Source organism: Triplophysa rosa, unplaced genomic scaffold (genome assembly GCF_024868665.1).
Source record: "Triplophysa rosa unplaced genomic scaffold, Trosa_1v2 scaffold376, whole genome shotgun sequence".
NCBI lineage: Eukaryota > Metazoa > Chordata > Actinopteri > Cypriniformes > Nemacheilidae > Triplophysa > Triplophysa rosa.
The window spans coordinates 63361-69530 of NW_026634380.1; positions in this window are offsets into that span (position 1 = coordinate 63361).

Consider the following 6170-nt stretch of genomic DNA (forward strand, 5'->3'; position numbering starts at 1 on the left):
TAAAACAGTGGTAGCTTTCAAAATAGTTCAATAAATTCAATTAAACTTTAGTGCAAGCTAGAAATCTTGAACCAGATTTGAAATCAGGACCAAGGGATCCAGATTTTTCAAGGACCATTGATAGGATTGGTGCATGAGGTTTTTCCTAATTTCTAAGTTTCAAGAAAGCCTAATACAACGTATCAAATGTAGAAAAAAACCCTTTGATTTGAAATAATTTGTTTAATGTACAGTAACACATGTGGACAGGTAGGTGTGATATAGTCGGGCCAAAACAAAAAGTGTAAGTATTACAACTATGAATTATATTTTTAATAGATAAATATAAATTCATTTTCACTTTTTAATGGAGTATTTTGGCAGTTTGCAAGACATATCTAGGCCTGTATATAAATATGACATTATCAGAGTAAATACATTTATTTATATCAGTCATTATGGTATTTTAATAACATATTTTATTTCAGTGAACAACAGTGACACCTTTAAAACAATAACAAAAGATGGGTGGAGTTTAGGGACAGTATCTGTGTTATGTCAAATTGAGATGTCAGACCTCAGCCAGCATGTATTAAAATCATTCATAATATGGTGAATGCTTACAGTACATATCCATTACTCAAAACAACCACGAAGTTTCAATTTAGATGTCACAGCGCTTGCTTTCATCTGATCACAAACATTTGAAACATGTTTCGCCTTCTTGTATGTGTTGGATTGGTTTTACTGATCAGCAGATCAGTACCAACAGGTAAGATGTCTTCTTAATTTTACATACATGTACAGGTATATATGTAGCTGGAGGCTGTGTGTGATATGTGGCTGATCTGTGTATGAAGTGCATTGTGTAAAACTCACACAAATACTGTAGTGTAAAATGGCATGTGACATGTGAATCATTTTTAGAGAAATGGGATTACAAAATAAAATCACCCATCCGCTTGTGGGATGAATTTAAGCATCTGGCATTCATTTAGAAACTATTCAAACATGAAAAACTTTGATACATTGAATCTTATTCTGCAAATATTTTTTTCAAACTTGACGTTTCATTTAGAACGTTGACTTTTGTCAAACAAGATTTACTACATAATTCCCATATCTCATTTTGTGTTATTTCAGAGTTTGGATGACATTACTGTTTTCTCAGTGTGGAAAATTGTAAAAAAAAACCGTGTTCAGATTTTGAACAATGAGATTGACATTTACATTAAACAGACGCTTTTATCTCTAAACCTTATTTATGACAGGAGGCAATTATACAAGAAGTGCTAAAATAGATTACAAGGTTTCAACCATGTTAGCCAATACATGTTGAGAGAAAGAGTAGGGTTAGAGAAGCGAAATTAGCATGTTACAGTCAAATATTCATGAAAAAAAAATATTTTTATGCTGGTATACCTGTTGAAAAAAACAGTATATGCTGAGTTAGGTATGTTTTGATGCTGGTTTGTTGGTTTGTGCTGGTTTGCTGGTTTAAACTAGTCACATGCTGGTTTAAACTAGTCACATGCTGGTTTAAGCTGGTCATGTGCTGGTTTAAACTGGTCATGTGCTGGTTTAAGCTGGTAATGTGCTGGTCTTAGCTAGTCATGTGCTGGTTTAAGCTGGTCATGAGCTGGTTCCTCACCAGTTTAAACCAGCACATGACCAGCTAAGGTCCAGCATATGACCAGCTTAAACCAGCACATGACCAGTTTAAACCAGCATCAAAACATACCTAACCCAGCATATGCTGTTTTATTAACAGGGTATTGTTTAGTAAATGGCATGACAGAAGGTCAGACGATTTGTGCATTGGAAATTCATGGAGTAAAACTTGCTAGTGAACATTGAAAACATTGTGCACCTGACATATATAGACAACAAGACATTTGATGGTAATTTAAAGCTAAAATATTTCTTGAAGATTCTAACATTGTTTCCGGTGCATTCGAGTCCAGTATCCTCAAAATGACCTTAAATGCAATTACTTTGGATTAAAGTATTATCATCAGATTTGATCATCAATCGTGTTATTTGAGATATCATAGCCTACATTTAATCATCTTTTCTCTTGTTAATTATGAAAATGTTTTTCAAAATCTACTTTCAATATTCCACAATCCTTGGCTTTAGGTCCAAAACACGAAAACAATTAATAATAATTGTGGCATCACACTTTAGTTTAGTTTATTGAAGTTTGACATAGCAAAACAATTTTCCTTTTAGCAGTGCAACCTAAAATGGATCAAACATAACATTTAATTTAATTTATGCATTTGGCAGACGCTTCGTACATTGCATTGTCCTATACATTTTGTTTCTAGGTATGTGCAATCCCCTGGGATCGAACCCACGACCTTGGCGTTGTAAGCACCATGCTCTTACCACTGAGCTAAAGGAAACGTCTTGGTTACGGATGTAACCTCGGTTCCCTGATGGAGGTAACGAGACGTTGTGTCGAACCGACAGATTGGGGTTTGTCTTGAGAACCTATCATCTTCTGAGCATTTAGAAAAGGCCAATGAAAATTGTCGAATGAAATTTGCATGCCGGGCTCCTCACCGGATGTCCAGGTATAAGAGGGAAGCCGGCATGCTCATTCATTCACCTTTTGGTCTGAGGAGCCTTAAGCATCCTCCCCCGACCGCTGGGGTGGGCGGCTAGTGTTGTGGCATGCAGGACACAACGTCTCGTTCCCTCCATCAGGGAACCGAGGTTACATCCGTAACCAAGACGTTCCCTTTCTGTCGGTCTCTTGACGTTGTGTCGAACCGACAGATTGGGGTTCCTATGGAAGACGCCACAGCACTAAGCCGCGTCACAATCTCTAGTGGAGCGACGTTGACTGGCCTGGGCGAGTTAGACGTAAGCGCTAACGCGAAATTATGACCCTCCAGTGGAGAGGGAGGGGGACCCAGAGCTTTACCAAAAAGTTGGGAAGCCCCCTGCCACCAGCCGTCACGGGCGGAGGCCTAGTTCTCTAATCAGCGAGAAGCCGCCCGGCTCCGTAAGGGCCACTGGGTAAGCATAATTCCCCCTGGGGGAAACGCTACAGAGACCACTACCTACCATAGGGAGGAATTAGTGGAGACACCACATGGTCTCACCATCAGGGAAGAACCCATGGGAAAAATGTGCGGATTATAGTTAACCGCAAGGTGGGAGTCCACCTAGGGAGGTCATGGGTTGCCGAGGTGGGAACCATTCATGAGGATACATCAGACGGAACAGCCCACGGAGGGGGAGTTACTACGTCTGGAGCACTAGGTCTGGTTAGAGCTATGTGGGAGATAACTCAACTGTTCCCTGGCCTAAGGGGGCAGGGCTGCTCTGCCCAGCCTGTCCCCTGGAAGGGTGCTTAGTGATGGATGGAATGCCTATTCTTTACCCGAGGGGAAAGAAGGGAGGCGAGAATAGCCGCTGACCCACCTATGAGAGGGGGGAAGGGCTTTTGCAGGCGTACGCCCTACCGGCTGCCGGTCCTACCTGTTGCCCTGCAGGACGGGGGCTGACACCGGTTCTACGCGGAGGTTGTAAAACCTCGCGAAGGTATTGGGCGTAGCCCAACCCGCAGCTCTGCAGATGTCTGCCAGAGAGGCGCCCTGAGCCAGTGCCCACGAGGAGGCGACACCCCGAGTGGAGTGTGCCTTAACTCCTAAGGGGCAAGGGCGATCTTGCGACCGGTATGCCATGGCGATGGCATCCACGATCCAGTGTGCCAGTCTCTGTTTGGAGACAGCCCTCCCCTTCTGCTGACCTCCAAAACAGACAAAGAGCTGCTCAGAGCTTCTGAAGCTCTGCGTGCGGTCCAAGTAGAGGCGCAGTGCGCGTACTGGACACGGATGGGGTTGGGTCTTCCTCCCCTGTGGGGAGCACCTGCAAGTTCACCACCTGGTCCCGGAAGGGAGTGGTGGGAACCTTGGGCACGTAGCCGGGCCGTGGTCTCAGGATAACGTGAGAGTCTCCAGGCCCGAATTCTAGGCAACCCGAGGACACAGAGAATGCTTGTAGGTCCCCTACCCTCTTGAAGGAGGCAAGCGCTACCAGGAGGGCCGTCTTTATCGACAGGCGAGAAAGATCGGCTTCTCCTAGGGGCTCGAAGGGGGGCCTCTGGAGGTCCTCCAGGACCACTTCGAGGTCCCAAGAGGGTCCGGGGCACAAGCGAGGCGGATTCAACCGTCTCGCGCCCCTCAGGAACCTGGTGACCAGGTCGTGCTGTCCTAGAGACTTACCAGCAACTGGGTCGTGATGTGCGGCTATTGCGGCAACATACACTTTCAGTGTGGAAGGGGAGAGGTTTCTCTCCAGTCTCTCCTGGAGAAAGGACAGTACGAACCTGATCGAGCATCTCTGTGGGTCTTCTCCGCGAGAAGAGCACCAGGACGAGAAGAGGCGCCACTTGAAGGCATACAGTCTCCTAGTGACTGGGGCCCTAGCCTGTGTGAGAGTCTCTACCACCGCCGGGGGTAGGGTGCTCAGGATCTCCTCGTCCCGTCCAGGGGCCAGACATGGAGGTCCCAGAGGTCTGGCCTGGGATGCCAAAACGTGCCCTTCCCCTGAGAAAGGATGTCCTTCCTCAGGGGAATCGTCCGGGGGGAGTTGTTGTCAGAAGCACCAGCTCTGAGAACCAAGTCTGGTTGGGCCAGTAAGGCGCAACTAGTAGCACTTGATGCTCCTCTTCCCTGACCTTGCACAGGGTCTGTGCAATGAGGCTCACTGGGGGGAAGGCGTACTTCCGCTTGTCCCGCGGCCAGCTGTGCGCAAGGGCATCCATGCCGAGAGGACCGGTTGGTCAGGGAGTACCAAAGCGGACAATGGGTGGAGTCCGGGGAGGCAAACAGGTCCACCTGCGCCTGGCCGAACTGCTCCCATATGAGCTGAACCGCGTGGGGGTGGAGTCGCCACTCTCCGCGGGGCGTCAACTGACGAGAAAGCAAGTCTGCTGTCTGGTTCAGGTCGCCCGGGATGTATATGGCTCGCAGGGAGCTGATCACCTGCTGACTCCATAGGAGGAGGCGTCGGGCGAGTCGTGTTAGCTGCCGTGAGAGAATGCCACCCTGGTGGTTGATATACGCTACGGCAGCTGTGCTGTCCGACCTGACCAGCACGTGCTTGCCCTGCACAAGAGGTTGGAACCTCTTCAGTGCAAGTAGCACAGCCCACAACTTAAGGCAGTTGATATGCCACCGCAGGCGGGGGCACGTCCACCGCCCCGACACTGCGTGCCCGTTGCACACGGCACCCCAACCCTGTAGGGAGGCATCCGTCATCACCACGACGTGCCTTGACACCTGCCCTAGGGGGACCCCCGCCCGTAGGAAGGTCATAGACGACCAGGGGGTCAGGGTGCGTCGGCAGAAAGGCGTGATGACCATACGCCTGCTGCCGGTGTGCCACGCTCTCCAGGGAACCCGACTCTGTAGCCAGTGCTGGAGCGGTCGCATGTGCATCAACCCGAGGGGGACCACCCCCGCCGAGGATGCCATGTTTCCCAGGAGCCTCTGAAATTGTTTCTGGGGGACCGCTGGCTGCCTGAAGTGCTTTAGGCAGTGTAACACTGACTGGGCGCGCTCTGTAGTCAGTCGCGCTGTCATGGAGACAGAGTCGAGTTCCATACCGAGAAAAGAGATGCTCTGCACGGGGGAGAGCTTGCTCTTTTCCCAGTTGACCTGCAGCCCCAACCAATCTAGGTGCCGGAGCACCAGGTCCCTGTGTGTACACAACATATCTCGCGAGTGAGCCAAGATAAGCCAGTCGTCGAGATAGTTTAGTACCCGCACACCCGCACAGGGCGGCTTCCACGACCTTCGTAAAGACCCGTGGAGACAGGGACAGACCGAAGGGTAGGACCCTGTACTGATAAGCCCGTTCCTCGAACGAGAACCGTAGGATCGGCTGATGTCGAGTGAGATTCGAGACATGAAAGTACGCGTCCTTCAGGTCGATTGCCATGAACCAGTCCTGACACCTGACGGACGTCAGGATGCGCTTCTGCGTGATCATCCTGAAAGGCAGCTTGTGTAGGTGCCTGTTTAGAACACGCAGATCCAAGATAGGGCGCAACCCCCCGCCTTTCTTGGGGACAATGAAGTACGAGCTGTAAAACCCGCTGGACATCTCGGCTGGTGGGATGGGCTCGATCGCTCCCTTCACCAGAAGGGAGGCGACCTCCGCCCGAAGTACGG